Genomic DNA, 15314 nt, shown 5'->3' with positions numbered 1-15314 from the left:
CTCCCTACTCCGAGGCTGGGAGACAGAGAGGCTGCGAGATTTCCTCTAAGACAGAGTCCCCTATGGGGAGGTGGGGCCTGCATTCCAGCCGCACCCCCACCCCACCCTGGCCCTGGGTCCTGGGAGCTGTAGTTATTGTGCATTCAGGTCACTTTTTGCCTCGAGTCATTCAATCTTCACGACTCTCCACAAGAGTGGGTTTCACTGAGGGGTAAAGCAAAGCAGAGCAGAGGAGTGGCTTTCCTAAATTTCATGTGTCCAATATGTGTCTCTCAGAGCTGAAACCTAGGCTCTTAGCCCCTCCCCAGCTCCAGGGCCTGGCAGAGCAGGAAGGTTGGTCCAGGAGCCAGTGTTTTGATGCTGTGACTTCATCTGAGATCTTAGTCTGGAGGAGCCCTCTTAGTGCGCTCTCATGATTTCACCTTTGCTCTCCTAGCCCCAGAGCCAGAACCACAGGGCATGAGCTAACTCTCCTAAGCCTGACCTTGGACAGAAATCATGACCTTGATCTCTGGACATGGCCTCCTGGTCTGGGAAGGCAGAGGAGAGGCACTTCTGTCTCCTGAGGGCCCTGCACTGTGCAATCCCGTCATTGTGTGCTGGTGTCCCTGTCCCCCAAGACCAAAACCCAAGCAAAAAACCCACCCCTACATCCCTGCTTGGCTCCTAAAGTATCATTGGGAGGACCAAGGACAAGGATCCAGACTGGCCAGGAATCAAGCAGGCCTCGAGTCCCAAGAGGCCTGTGTTCTTGAAACCTCTAATAGTCCCAGATTCACAAAGGCCAGCAGAGCGAGTGACTTCTCCTAACAACAAATGCTGAACATGGACTGAACACATTCCTGGGACCCCTTGGACCTCCAGTGAGCCGAGTGCTGGTTCACATTTCCCTCCCACTGCCTGCCCCTGCAGGAGTCGCTCCAGCTCTGTGCCCAGACACCCAATGGTGCTTCAGGAAAAGGACACATTTCCATGTGTCGTGGCTTCCAGGGTCTCAGGTAAACCAGACTCTGAAGACCAGAAACCACCTGGGAACTTCTGGGCCCCACAGAGCAACCATTCTCACAGCAAGCAGCCAAGCAGTAGTTCTTGCAATATTTCTGTCAACTTCAACATCTTTGAACTCTTCCCTGGAAAACACTGCCAGCCATGAGAAGACATCTCTGGGGTCTCTCTCCATGTGAATTGAGTGACCCCAGAAAGGGAGTTTCTTTTCCCTGCACGTAGAACTGAGAATGAATCACAGAAAAAAGAACCACGACATGCCTCATTCTCTGTCTTCTGTTGACATCTATGTCCCAATGAGAGAGGGCGAGGCTTTGAGATGAAAAACCACACATGAGGTCCGGCTGTCTCGTAATTTCATCCCATTCAATTTGACAAATATTTGTCACTGCCTCTGCACAGCGCTGTGCAAGGGACCAGCAGGAACCACCCTGATCTTGGACTTCCAGACTCCATTTTAACCTTGTTTAACCTTAATTACCTCCAAAAAGGCTCTGTCTCCAAATACCATCACACTGAAATTAGGGCTTCAATTTCAGGAGGATAAAATGCAGTCCGTAACAGAGATACTGTCATCTGTATCATTCTTTCTTTGTGGTGTTGGACTTGGATGGAATATATATATGTATACATGTATAAATGTGTGTGTATAAACACACACACACATATAAAGAGAACTGTCCCTTTATCACCTATTTGGTTTAACTCTGAGGTACAATTCTTTTCAGAAAAGCAGGATAATTACTTGATTCTTTCCCTTTATTTATCTGCTTTCAAAATAATGAAGCCATTTCCTAGTATTGTCTAAAAGCAATCAATATTTTTTTTTTGCTTGCTTGCTTGTTTTTTGGCATCATTATAAACTCGTGAATGTAAACACATTCGTTTTTGCATTGTGTTTTTAATTGTGGTTATTACTGTTATGAAGGCTCAGCCGGTCTTTGGCCAGCAGGAGCGTCTTCAGGATGAACACTGAGTTCCTTTGACATGACTTTGGTGTCCTTGGCTCCTTGAGGATCTGGTCCAATGTATCTGACCTAGAATCAATTGATCTGGACGTTCCCCAGGAAAGCCACCACAAACAAGGTCAAGAAGAACACCCCTGTGGGTGTCCAGGGATGGAATCGCTGAGTCATGTATGAGATGTCACATACGAGATTAACCTAATTCAAGAGTCAGTAAGGAACTAGAGTAAGAATTCCACTCCCACTCCCACCGCACACTTTGAGGGGCCTCTGCCCACTTCCTGCCCCTCCTGGCTCTTGGTTCTTTCAGCCCTTTACTGTGGGAAGCCAACCTTCTGTTATTCTGGTTTCCTTGTCCCTGATTACTGATGAGTTTAACAGAATATGCTTGCTTGCCTTACTCACAACTCTTTTGTAAAATGCCAGTGTGTCTTTGCAATAGGTTGTGTTGTGTCAGGTAAGTGACAGTTTCATTTTCCTTCTCATAGTAAGCCAGTTTTCCCAATATTGTTTATCTTTAAAAAAAAAAATCTGTCTTTCCCCTATTGATTAGTGGTGTCAAATTACCTTACATTAAATTTGCAAATATACATGAGAAGTGCTCCTCTATGTCACATAGGTCCATTCGTCTGTTTTAGGGCTATTTTCATTAAAATGGCTTTGTAGTTAGTCTTAACTTCTGGCAGGAAGTTAAGGAAAGCAAAAAAACTCTTTTTGCTTTCCTTTTTTACAGTTGACTTACTCAGTCAAGGATCTAATTTTTAAAATATTTATTTATGTTTATATTTATTTGGCTGTGCTGAGTCTTAGTTAGTGGAATATTTTGATGTGGCATGTGAGATCTAGTTCCCTGACAAGGGATCGAACCCGGGTCCCTGCATTGGGAGCACAGAGTCTTAGCCACTGGACCACAGGGAAGTCCTGGGTCTTTTTTCAGTTCAGTTCAGTTCAGTCACCCAGTCGTGTCCAACTCACTGCGACCCCGTGGACTGCAGCACACCAGGCCTTCCTATCCATCACCAACTCCTGGAGTTTACCCAAACTCATGTCCATTGAGTCGGTGATACCATCCAACCATCTCATCCTCTGTCATCCCCTTCTCCTCCTGCCTTCAATCTTTCCCAGCATCAGGGTCCTTTCAAATGAGTCAGCTCTTCGCATCAGGTGGCCAAAGTATTGCAGTTTCAGCTTCAACATCAGTCCTTCCAATGAAACTCAGAACTGATCTCCTTTAGGATGGACTGGTTGGATCTCCTTGCAGTCCAAAGAACTCTCAAGAGTCTTCTCCAACACCACAGTTCAAAAGCATCAATTCTTCTGCGCTCAGCTTTCTTTATAGTCCAACTCTCACTTCCACACATGACCACTGGAAAAACCATAGCCTTGATGAGACAAACCTTTGTTGGCAAAGTAATATCTTTGCTTTTTAATATGCTGTCTAGGTTGGTCATAACTTTCCTTCCAAGGAGTAAGCGTCTTTTAATTTCATGGCTGCAGTCACCATCTGCAGTGATTTTTGGAGCCCCAAAAAATAAAGTCAGCCACTGTTTCTCCATGAAGTGATGGGACTGGATGCCATGATCTTAGTTTTCTGAATGTTGAGCTTTAAGCCAACTTTTTCACTCTCGTCTTTCACTTTCAAGAGGCTTTTCAGTTCTTCACTTTCTGCCAAAAGGGTGGTGTCATCTGCATATCTGAGGGTCTTTTTTACTTCTATGTAAATTTTAGGATAAATTTTTAAGCTCTTGTAAAAAATCCCATTCTTTTGAATTTGGAAAGTCCTCATCCTTTCTTGGTCTTTCACGACACTGATATATTTGAAGAAGAAAATCCACTGTTTTGAGAACGTCCCTCAATTTGTATTTGTTGGATTGTTTCCTCAAGACCTTGATTTGAATGTCGCAATTTTGGCAGGAGCAGTGGGCCAGTGACATTGTGTTCTTCTCAGTGAGTTTCATCAGGAGACACTTGATGTCAGAGTGTGTCATCATTGCTAATTACCTGCATCACTGGGTGGGGGCAGGGCCCTCTGCCTTCTCCACCGCATCTCTCTGCCATAAAGATATCTCTCTTTTCTCTTTGTAATTACTCAATCAACTCTGGGGAGATACTTTGAGACTGTAAAGACTTCTTTACCCAACAATCTTCACTCAATAGCTTAAATATTCTTATTTGTATCAATTACCCAATAACGCTTGCAGGTTTGTTTTCTAACTTTTATCCCTGCTGCTTTTGTCATCCTTCTACTGTGAAGAAGAGCTTTCCCATCTCCCCCAGTTTATTTATATGTTGGTTTCATTTTTAGGATCATTGTAGACCCATGGATTCTTTTTGAATTAATATTTTATAACCCATCACTATCATCATGCTTTCTGACGCTCAAATGGTCCCGGATTTGGCCAGGGGCATTCTCTTCAAGTGGACTGGCTGAATGTCATTTTGACGTGTTCCCACTCTTCCTATATCAGGTCCTTTCTTATTTTCAGGCATAACAAAAAGTTCCAGTCTCATCTTGCGCTTTCCCCTTCCCATCCCTAGAGTCACCCATTTGTCCCCTTTTGGGGACAAGCATTTCCTTTCCTTTTCTTTTCACTCCATGCCTACCCACCCCTAGGGGTGATTAGTTTCATTCGTTTCTAGTTTACCCTTCTTGTGTTTCTCTTTTTTTGCAAAAAATAAGCAGATTTGTATGTATTTTCTTATTTTTCTTTTTACAGAAAACCTGACATGCCCTGTATCACTCTATTTTTCTACTTAACAGTATATTCTGGGAATCATTCCATAACAGCTTTTAGAGCTTTCACATTTTATATATATGTGTATATATATATAGAGAGAGACAGACGGAGAGAGAGAGAATTTTATTTATTCATTTGTTTATTTTTGGCTGTGCGTTCGGGGCTGCATAGGTTTTCCTCTAGCTGCAATGAGCAGAGGCTGCTCTGTAGTTGAGGTGCGCCGGCTTCTAATTTCGGTCACTTTTGCTGTGGAGCACGGGCCTCAGGTATGTGGACTTAAAATAGTTGCAGTTGCTTCAGCTCAATAGCTGCAGCTCCCAGGCTCTAGAGCAAAGGCTCAATGGTTGTGGCACATCGGCTTAGTCGCTCCTGGGCAGGGGCTCTTCCCAGGTTAGGGATTGAACTCACGTCTCCTGAATCAGCAGGCAGATTCTTTACCACCGAGCCACCAGAGAAGCCCTTTCTCATTCTTCTTCACCTCTGCCTAATGCTCCATTTTGTGGATGTACCATGTTTAACTCATGCAATCTTTGCTTATGGATATTCAAGGAGTATCCACTATTTTTGCTCCTACATATAATGCTGCAAGGAATAACCATGCACATAGGTATTGCATAATGTAGGAAATAAATCTTTAGGATAAATAGCCTCAGTCTTGCAGCTGGGCTGGCGCTGACACAGAAACCTTGAGTGACTGACTTCATCTTTCTGGGCCACAAATTGACCCTTGACCTGAGTTCAGACTGTCACCACCTTCTGGCTACAGTAAGAAGCCTGGGGCAGAGCTGGACACTAATGTTGGGCCAGCTGGTCCACGTGCTGTCACTGAGAATGAAGCAGGAAATGGTCTTGGGAACCAGAGACGAGTCCTAGGATCCCAGGGAGCTGACCTTTCTGGTTACGATGGGGCCTGTCTCTCTGCTCTGACTGGAAGCACTTCAGAAGCCTCCTACCTTCTATACTTGATCATCTCCAAATATTGCCACTCTGCCTGAAATTTCACTGCTAGTCCCCTCTTGGGCCTAAGACACTGAAGCCGCAGGTTGTATGTATACACATACCTGCTAGTCCAGAGGCATAGATTGGTTGTGAGGTCATCAGCTCCCTGTTAGCAGAGCTTGCAAAGAATGGGGCTCAGGGAGGTCACTTTTGATAGGAAGACTAAGCCTGGTAGCAAGGGGAGGAGGCACTGAGATGGGGGACATCCCCTCCTCGGTCCCAGGGGAGGAGGCACTGAGATGGGGGGACATGCCCTCCTGGGTCCCAGGGGAGAGGGTACTGAGATGGGGGACATCCCCTCCTCGGTCCCAGGGGAGGAGGCACTGAGATGGGGAGCACGCCCTCCTGGGTCCCAGGGGAGGAGGCACTGAGATGGGGGGACATGCCCTCCTGGGTCCCAGGGGAGGAGGCACTGAGATGGGGGACATCCCCTCCTCGGTCCCAGGGGAGGAGGCACTGAGATGGGGAGCACGCCCTCCTGGGTCCCAGGGAGGAGGCACTGAGATGGGGGGCACGCCCTCCTGGGTCCCAGGGGAGGAGGCACTGAGATGGTGGACACGCCCTCCTGGGACCGTCTAGAGAGGGATGTGGAAGCAGGTAGTGCAAACTCCGGGTGCAAGTGTCAGGACGAGGGAACTCTCCCACTCTGCTCCACTTCCTCACCCAGTGCCGGGTACCCAGGGTCCCCTCCTGCCCTCCCCCCACCTCCAATGACATGCAGCCAGAGTGATCCAGAACCTTCAGACACTCCGCATCATTGTCTGAGTACTAAACAGACTCCTTACCCCTGGCATTCCAGGCCCATCTCTCCAGGCTCATGTCCCCTCCAACTTTGCCTGCAGACCCTAAGAGTATTCTCTGAACGAGAATACTGAGATGTGCAAAGTGACAAGGATGGGATATGTATGAGGACTGTGACCTGTGATGCAAAACTAGGATCTTTCTCACAAACCCAGGTTCAGGCACAGCCAAGCTGGGAACTGTCTTACACACACACACGTTCAAACCCCCAGGTCCTCCCTTCATTTTGGAGGTCCTTCCCCCATCCCAGGGGTCATAAGTCCCTGAATTCTGAAAGGTTCCAGGATGCCCCTCTGGCAGAAGCCATCTCTGGCCCCCTGGCTCCAGTAGGCACCAAGTCGCCCTGCTGAATTCTAGCGGGAATGAGCACTTGGCCCCGAGAAGGGGGTGCGGGCGCCACCTTGTGGCTCCAAGCATTTATCCTGCTGAATGTTGACCCCTGATGGACTAATATCTGCAGATCCCAAAGTTTGAGGACCCAGGACCTTGGATGGGAAGACTGCACCCTCTCATCCTGCTTGTCCCGACACCCCAGTCCCACCAAGATGGGTCATTTGGGGACCCAGGGCCTCCTGACAGAGAAGATGATTTTAGCGCTTGGAAGGGGAAGGTCCCATTGGTCTCATTCTTACAGGTCCTTACATCCCTGCCCCCCAACCCCATCTCAGGTCTCATTGACTCTACTGGCTTGTCAGGGTGCAGCGGGGTGTAGGAGCTGAGGACGAGCTGGCCCACAGAGGAGCCCAGGCTGACCAGTCTGCCATCACAGACATATCACTTGATCTCTTGCGGGCTCAGATTTCATTTAAAAAGAGGATAATAATTTACACCATAAATAAACAGTTGCCCAGTTGTGTCTGACTTTTTGCAACCCCAAGGCCTGTAGTCCACCAGGGATTCTCCAGGGATCTCCAGGGATTCTCCAGGCAAGAATATGGAGTGGGTTGCCATTTCTTACTCCAGGGGATCTTCCCAACACAGGGATTGAACCTGGGTCTCCTACATTGCAGGCAGATTCTTTACCATCTGAGCCACCAGGGAAGTCAAGTTTACACCAGGGCATTCCTAGAAATTGGAGATGGGGACACAGACTCTTGGCACTTACTAGGCACTAAAAGTCGCAGCTGATGGACTTGAATGGCATCCACGCACCTTCTCCAGGAACGCACTCCCTGCCCTGTCTGGGGGACATCTCCCTTTGGCCCCTGGGTCCCTCATCACTTCACTTGAGCCCCTCTTGGGCTGTCACCTACTTGCTGGTCACCCCCACCAGCCTGGGAGGTGGTCCACACAGGCAGGCTCAAGATCGTTTCATGCAGCACCAGGTACTTTGCTCAGGTGGACATGAGGGTCCGAGGTGGCTCCTGACATGGGAGCTGTGAGACCAGCATAAGATGGATGAGAAGGTCGCATGCAAGTCTTCTATGCGACGGTCCACAAATAACGAATTCGTGAGGGCACTCCCCAAGTTTCTTTTGGGAGAGCTTGGGTGTTGAGATGCCAAGCAAGAGACCAGAGCCCTGCCTGCATCCAGTCAGAGCAGCGGGGTGCCTGCTCCATCCTGGGAAGGAAGCCACAGAAGACAGAGCTGTGCCTACAGTGCCCACAGGCTGGGCGAGGTGAGGACTGGGTGGACAAGAGTGTGGGTCTGAGCCAGGCTCCAGGAGAGAGGAACGGAGACCTGGGATTGTTTCCAGAACTTTCTGGAAAAGACAGGATTGTGCTCCCTTCCTCCTCTTTCTGGGGAGGAAGAGAGGGTGCAGGGCAGAAGGGCGGACACCTGCTGGCCCCAAGTCCCGGAACAGGTGCCCCATGGGCTGTGCTGGGAGGGCTGGGCTAGCCTGGCCTCCAAGCAGGGAGGGCCTGAGTGGGTGAGGCTGCAGCCCCGCCTTCGCCAAGGTGCCTGACATTCCTGGGGAGCCTGGGCCACTGGTGAGGCTAGGGCTCTGGACACATTCTCAGGCGGGGCGGCCAGACCAGGCAGCTGGAGAAGCACGCCCAGCTGGCCTCCCTGTGGATGCCGTCCTGGAATCTGGCTGTGACTGGCTGTCCTGCTATATACCCACGGGCAGCTCAGATGCCCCTTCTCCGGCCCCCAGACGTGCTGGATGGCTCCCAGAACTTTTCCACAGAGCAGAGGGGAGGCCTCGTCAAACCAGAAGGGAAGACACATTCCCTTCCTTCCTCCTGCTTTGATTCAACTCAACAAAATCTCACCATCACCCATTCTGCACTGGGCCCCATGCTGAGTGATGGAATCGGGCTCGGGACTGAGGGTTTTAGTGATGACAGAGAGTGCACCCAGGCCGGCAGGTCCTGCCAGGGCCGCCCCCTCCCCCTTGGCCTGAGCCCACTTCCTCCAGGAAGCCTGCCCACCCACCTGTGCTGGGTTGGGTTGGTTTGAGGGCAGCGAGGCACCTACCTCCGGCTGGGGTGGAATCTCACTACCACCTCCCAGGGCAGAGGGTACAGGAGACCTCTCTGGGGTTCTGGTCTGAAGCCCCTCATTGGCTTCAGTCCCGGTGTCTGGGGTGGGCGGAGGCTGTAGTGAATCAGGGCAGCGTCTTCTCTAAGCTCTCCAGCCGCCTGATCCCTGTGGCCACCCTGGCAGGCGCCCGAGGGCATGGCCTGAGCTGCCGGCCCTCCTCTCAGGTCCAGCCGACCCTGCCGCCCGGAAGCTCAGCTCCCCTCGGACAACGGCCAGGAGAACTGGCCCATCTGTGTGTCAGGCAGACCAAGTGTGCAAGTGCGTGTGTATGCATGTGTAAGGGGTGGGGGGCAGCTCCGGGGCTCAGTCTCATCTGGCATCCACAGCCCTGCCCTGAACCCGCCTCCTTGCCTCCCGGGGGTAGGGGAAGCCAGGACACCTGCTCCTGAGGTATCAACGCCTGCCTGAGCTGGCCCCGGAGACTCCAGGCTGAGACCTCCGACACCCCCCGGCCCTGCTGGGGGATGTGCAGCCTGGTCCCACCCTGTTTACTCCCAAAGTCTGAGGCCCTGATCTGGGGCTGTGTGAGCATCACCCGGTTGTCACCCATAGACCCCAGGGGTTCTCAGGCAGGATTTGCCAGAGGAAGGAGATCGCTAAGGGAACACCCACTCTGGGTGGACCAGGATGAGTCTCAGGCCTGTTTGGGAGGCTTTCACTTCTTAGTTCTGCTGGCCCATTGGCTGAAGGAACACCAGCCACTACTTCTGAGTATCTTGGTTCAAGGCCTCCTGTTGCCTCACTACAGACATTATTGAAATCCTCACTACAGGAACAGCCTGCTTCCTTCTCCAGAGAGGTTATGTGACTTACTCAGTATCTCCCAGCCAGGAGGCGTGGGGCAGGACTGCCTGCCAGACCCCTCTTGGCGATTTCAGCCCCTCGGTCCTGGCCTGGGAGAGGATTTTAAGGTGCAGAGAGAGGGTTCTCGTGGAATCAGCCAGTGCTGTGTGTCAGTGAGAGAAACTGGACGGGCCACAGTGTCCACAGGTCTTCCAGCTGCCTTGTCGAGGTGCCTGAAACCTCTCCCCATGAGCATCTTTGCTCTGCGTGGAGTTCCCACGTCAGCATCTTTGGAGAGCTGACCCACTCCTCCGCCAGCACCAGCGCAAACGAAACCTGGGGCAGATGTCCAGGCTGGCTCTGTGTGGGAACAGCATGCCCTGGGAGTCCTCATCTCTACTGCGAACCTATGGTTTCAGGGGAGGAAACTGAGGCCCAGAGGGGCTCCCAGTCAGTTCAGTTCAGTTATGACCCCATGGACTGCAGCACGCCAGGTTTCCCTGTCCATCACCAACTCCCGGAGTTTACTCAAACTCATGTCCATTGAGTCAGTGATGCCATCCAACCATCTCATCCTCTGTCATCTCCTTCTCCTCCTGCCTTCAGTCTTTCCCAGCATCAGGGTCTTTTCTAATGAGTCAGCTTGTCACATCAGATAGCCAAAGAGTGACTCAGCATCAGTCTCAGTCCTTCCAATGAATATTCAGGACTAATTTCTTGCAGGATTGACTGGTTTGATCTCCAAGGGACTCCCAAGAGTCTTCTCAAATACTACAGTTCAAAAGCATCAATCCTATAGCACTCAGCCTTCTTTACAGTCCCACTCTCACATTCATACATGACTACTGGAAAAACCATAGCTTTGACTAGACGGACCTTTGTTGGCAAAGTAATGTTTCTGCTTTTTAATATGCTGTCTAGGTTGGTCATAGCTTTTCTTCCAAGGAGCAAGCCTCTTTTAATTTCATGGCTGCAGTCACCATCTGCAGTGATTTTGGAGCACCCCTAAAAATAAAGTCTCTCACTGTTTCCATTGTTTCCCCATCCATTTGCCATGAAGCGATGGGACCGGATGCCATGATCTCAGTTTTCTGAATGTTGAGCTTTAAGTCAACTTTTTCACTCTCCTCTTTCACTTTCATCAAGAGGCTCTTTAGTTCCTCTTCACTTTCTGCCCTAAGGGTGGTGTCATCTGCATATCTGAGGTTATTGATATTTCTCCCAGCTATCTTGATTCCAGCTTGTGCTCCCAGAGTCACCCAAAGTCACCCCACAAGTAAAGGGTTGATGCTAAACTCTTTAACGTGTGGTGATGACAAGGACACTTGTGTCTGAAATCAAGATGCTCTTGCCCCAACGCTGATTTTCCAGGAGCAAATTCTAGTAAGATGCCCCCTACAGGCTGGTGAAAGGGAAAGTCGCTCAGTCGTGTCCAACTCTTTGCGACCCCATGGGCTATACCCATGCAACCCCATGGAATTCTCCAGGCCAGAATACTGGAGTGGGTAGCCCTTCCCTTCTCCAGGGGATCTTCCTAACCCAGGGATCGAACCCAAGTCTCCCATATGGCAGATGGATTCTTTACCAGCTGAGCCACAGGGGAAGCACAAGAATACTGCTGGGTAGCCTATCCCTTCTCTAGGGGATCTTTCCAACCCAGGAATCGAACCGGGGTCTCCTGCATTGCAGGCAAATTCTTCACCAACTGAGCTATCAGGGAAGCCCTAGAGGCTGGTAGCAACTCTTTATGGCAAGAGGATATGGCAGTAACAATAATCACTACCACCTTTAAGGGCCCTCTTGGTATGGGAGTGATGCCAAGCGCCCAGCATGCAGAGATTGTCCATGCGGGTAGGCATTCTCATTTCCCAGTTGAGGATGTGATAGACTCAGGGATGCTATTGATTTGACCGAGACTGCCAGTCATGGGAGGATCTGATCCTGACCCAAAGCTTTGAGTTCACCACAGCATTAGAAGCATCCTTTGAAAACCTGGTTATTTGTATCTGCTCTTCTACCGGGTGCTAGGCTGAGCCAAGGGAAGAGGTTTCTGTCCACGCCAGCTGAACGTGGGGTGGGCAGGGAGCTGCAGTCGGTGCCCTGCAATGAGTGGACGTGGGTTCTGGCCCTCCTGGTACAGGCCTCCCTCTGGCTTGGGCATGGTGCTCAGCAGGCCAGTCCTCACAGCAAACCTCCCAAAGGGGACCGAGGCAGCCCTTGTGAGTGAGAGTCGGGGGGCACAGAGGGGACTTAGGAGGCAGGGGAGCAGACGGACAAGGAGGGAGCCCAGGCAGTGGACTTCAGACGAAGGGGCAGTGGCTGGGGAGGCGTGCCATCTCAGGAAGGTGAGTGACGATGAGTGATGCACCTTGGGCCAGTCGGGGCAATGCCCCGGAGTCTGAGGGGTCACTGGGGTCAAAGGTCCCCAGAGGAGCAGGGAAACTAAGGCCGCAAACACATCTTCAAGCACATGTGGACCCATCCACTCATTAAGTACTCCTAGAACGGCCACGTGTGCAAGCATGGCGGCCCCTGGGCTCTGTGAGCCTCTAGAAGGGGAGCAGGGCTGAGGCGACGGAGCGTCCACTGGGGCTTCACAAGAAGTGGTGCCAAGCTGGACACAAAGAGAGGAGAGCCACAGAAAGAAGGGCTCTGGTACTGGAAGGGGTGGGGAAGGGCCCCAGAAGGGGCTACAGCTGGGCTGGTGCACATCACTGTGTTGCTGGGCTGCCATTGGATGGATCCACATCTTAAAGGGAGAGGGAATTTCTGAGTAGAGTCCAGAAGCTTCGCTTCGGGCCATCTGAGCTGGGCTAGGTGTGGCCCTATCTCCCTGGCCTGCATCTCGAGGTGCTGGCATGGCCGCCTGCTCCCTACGGGCTCAGGAGCTATGACCCCTGACCCCTGCATCCTGATCTCTTTAAGATGTCCAGATCGGGTGGCATGAAGGAAAGCTTCTGGGCAGAAAACTATGTTGGAACAGCCGCCAGTCACCAGCCGAAGGCCACCCTGGGGAACTGTGCAAGTGCTGGCCCAGTGGCTTCAGGAGCCAGAGCCCCCAGCTCCCAGGAAGCTGCAAGGGCAGCCCCAGGGAGCACCAGCAGCTGATGCCCAGGAGGGGTGCCTGGAAGGAGTCCCAGGGACGCAGGCATCCTGGTAGAGCCAGACAGTGTCCGCTACAGGGAGTGGAGGCCAGGCAGGGCTGAGGGCCGCCCAGATGGCTCTGCAGACGCCAACGTGCTCCTACTCTGCCTTGACCCCTCCCGGTCCCCACCTGTCTCCAGTGCTGGGCCCCTCTGACTCAGATTCTCCAGAAACTCTCCCAGTGGCCCCCGGGGATGGGAGTGGCTGGTCTCCTGGCCAAGTGGGGGGCGGTACCTGCTGGGAATCCAGCTCTCTCGAATGAAGACTTTCCATCACTCCCCTCTTTGCAACACCAGGCCTCCTGTGGTTCCATTGACGTCAAGGGCTTCAATAGTCTGCCATTCTGCAAGGCACACCTGACCTGGATTGCCGCTGGCCTGGCCTGCAGGCCCTCAGTGTGACTTTGGTGCTGCTACATCCCTTAACTTGGCTCCCCGTGCTTTCAGCAGTGCATGAACTCTCATTGCTGTTGTCCCCTTGGTCTCTGAGGCCTTGTCATTCTATGGGCTTGGGGAACCGCATGGGCCGATCTACCATGGCACTGGGAGTCAGGCTGTAACTGCTCACCCATCAGCTTGCTTGGGACTGATGCCAACCCTGGGTTCAGAGGCAGGACTGATGTTAGGGATTGCAGCCACAGTTCTGACTCAGGTGGAGACGGGGCGTGAGCAAGAAGTCAGGGTGGAGGGCAGAGGCTCCAGGTTAACTGCCCAGGCCACCTGAGGAGTGGGTGTATAAGCTGGCAGGGCAGAGCACACGTCAGCTAGAGCTCTGACTACGGTGGGGTGACCGGCCAGGTCCGGCTTCGGAGGTTCAGCCTCGGGCAGTAGGGTCAGGAGTCATTGTAGGTGAGGAGGCCCTGGGGGAGCTGGAGGTGGAGGGTGAACAGCAAAGCTCCAAGGGCTCTGGACCTGAACGTCGGGTGTCAGAGAAGGCCAGAGAGGCAGGGGAGGGGCTGCTGGGCAGGGCAGGCTGTGTCCAGGCGCCGAGCCAGGGATGGGGCATCTTCTGTGATCTGGGCTGGGGCTGAGCCCTGCTTTAGAGCAAAAGCTGTTTGTCCACGGCCTTCATGATGGTTCCTGGGGAAGATGGGCCACAGCACCGAGGTCTGGGGATGTCTCAAAAGGGCCACAGATTGGGGTAGAGAGGCCAGTGGGCACAGGGTCACAGAATGGGAAGAAAAGAGACAGATCCAAGGGCTGGCAAGAGGGCTACTCTGGAGGAAGCTGATCAGCAGCAAGTGGATAAAAAGATGGCTGACATTCCTGGGGGAGCCCAGAGACAGGGGCCCCTGCCCTCAAGAGAGGCTCTTAGAGGAGAGCTGAGTCAAAGTGCCATTAGTCCTCAACTCTGAGCGCACCATGCGGGGTGGGGAGAGGCAGCCTGCGGTGAAGGGGCGGTCAGCCAACAGTCAGCACAGGAGGGGTTGGGGTGGGGCAGGGCCCAGCTGTGAAAGAGCAGGCCCACTCCTCCCAGAGAGGCTGCGGCAGGGCCTGGCCCTCCGAAATTCACAGGGTTTACCCACCAGGGCTCTGGAGTCCGCCTTGCGGGCTCATAGAGGACTTGGCAACTGGCCAAGATGGATCCATCTCTGGGGGAAGGGCTCACGAGGACCGAGCTCACATGACTGATGTAGAAAATGTCAACCCCTCTTGCACTATTAGAAACTGAAAGAAAGTGAAGTCGCTCAGTTGCGTCCGACTCTTTGCGACCCCATGGACAGTAGCCTACCAGGCTCCTCCATCCGTGGGATTTTTCCAGGCAAGAGTACTGGAGTGGGTTGCCATTTCCTTCTCCAGGGGATCTTCCCAACCCAGGGATTGAACCTGGGTCTCCCGCGTTGCAGGTAGACACTTTACCATCTGGGCCACCAGGGAAGCCCTTGCACTGTTAGTGGGAATGTAAATTGACACAGTTCCTATGGAGAACAGTATGGAGATTCCTTTAAAAAAACTAGGAAGAAAACTACCATGTGAGCCAGAAATCCCACTAGTGAACATGTACCCAGAGAAAACCATAACCGAAAAAGACAGACACCCCAGTGTTCACTGCAGCACTAATCAACGATAGCTAGGACATGGAGGCAACCTAGATGTCCGTGGATGGAGGAACGGAGAAAGAAGTTGTGGTACATATATTCCACAGAATGCATTACTCATCCATAAAAAGGAATGGATTTGAATCAGTTGAACTGAGGTGGATGAATCTAGAGCCTGTTATACGGAGTGAAGTAAGTCAGAAAGAGGAAAACAAACATCGTATATTAACACGTATCTAGAAAAATGGTACTGATGAACCTATTTGCAGGGCAGTAATAGAGGCACAACGGCACCCACTCCAGTGCTCTCGCCTGGAGAATCCATGGACGGAGGAGCCTGGTGGGCTGCAGCC

This window comes from Bos mutus, chromosome 11 (genome assembly GCF_027580195.1).
Source record: "Bos mutus isolate GX-2022 chromosome 11, NWIPB_WYAK_1.1, whole genome shotgun sequence".
Classification (NCBI taxonomy): domain Eukaryota; kingdom Metazoa; phylum Chordata; class Mammalia; order Artiodactyla; family Bovidae; genus Bos; species Bos mutus.
Note: the sequence above shows the minus strand (reverse complement) of the source record.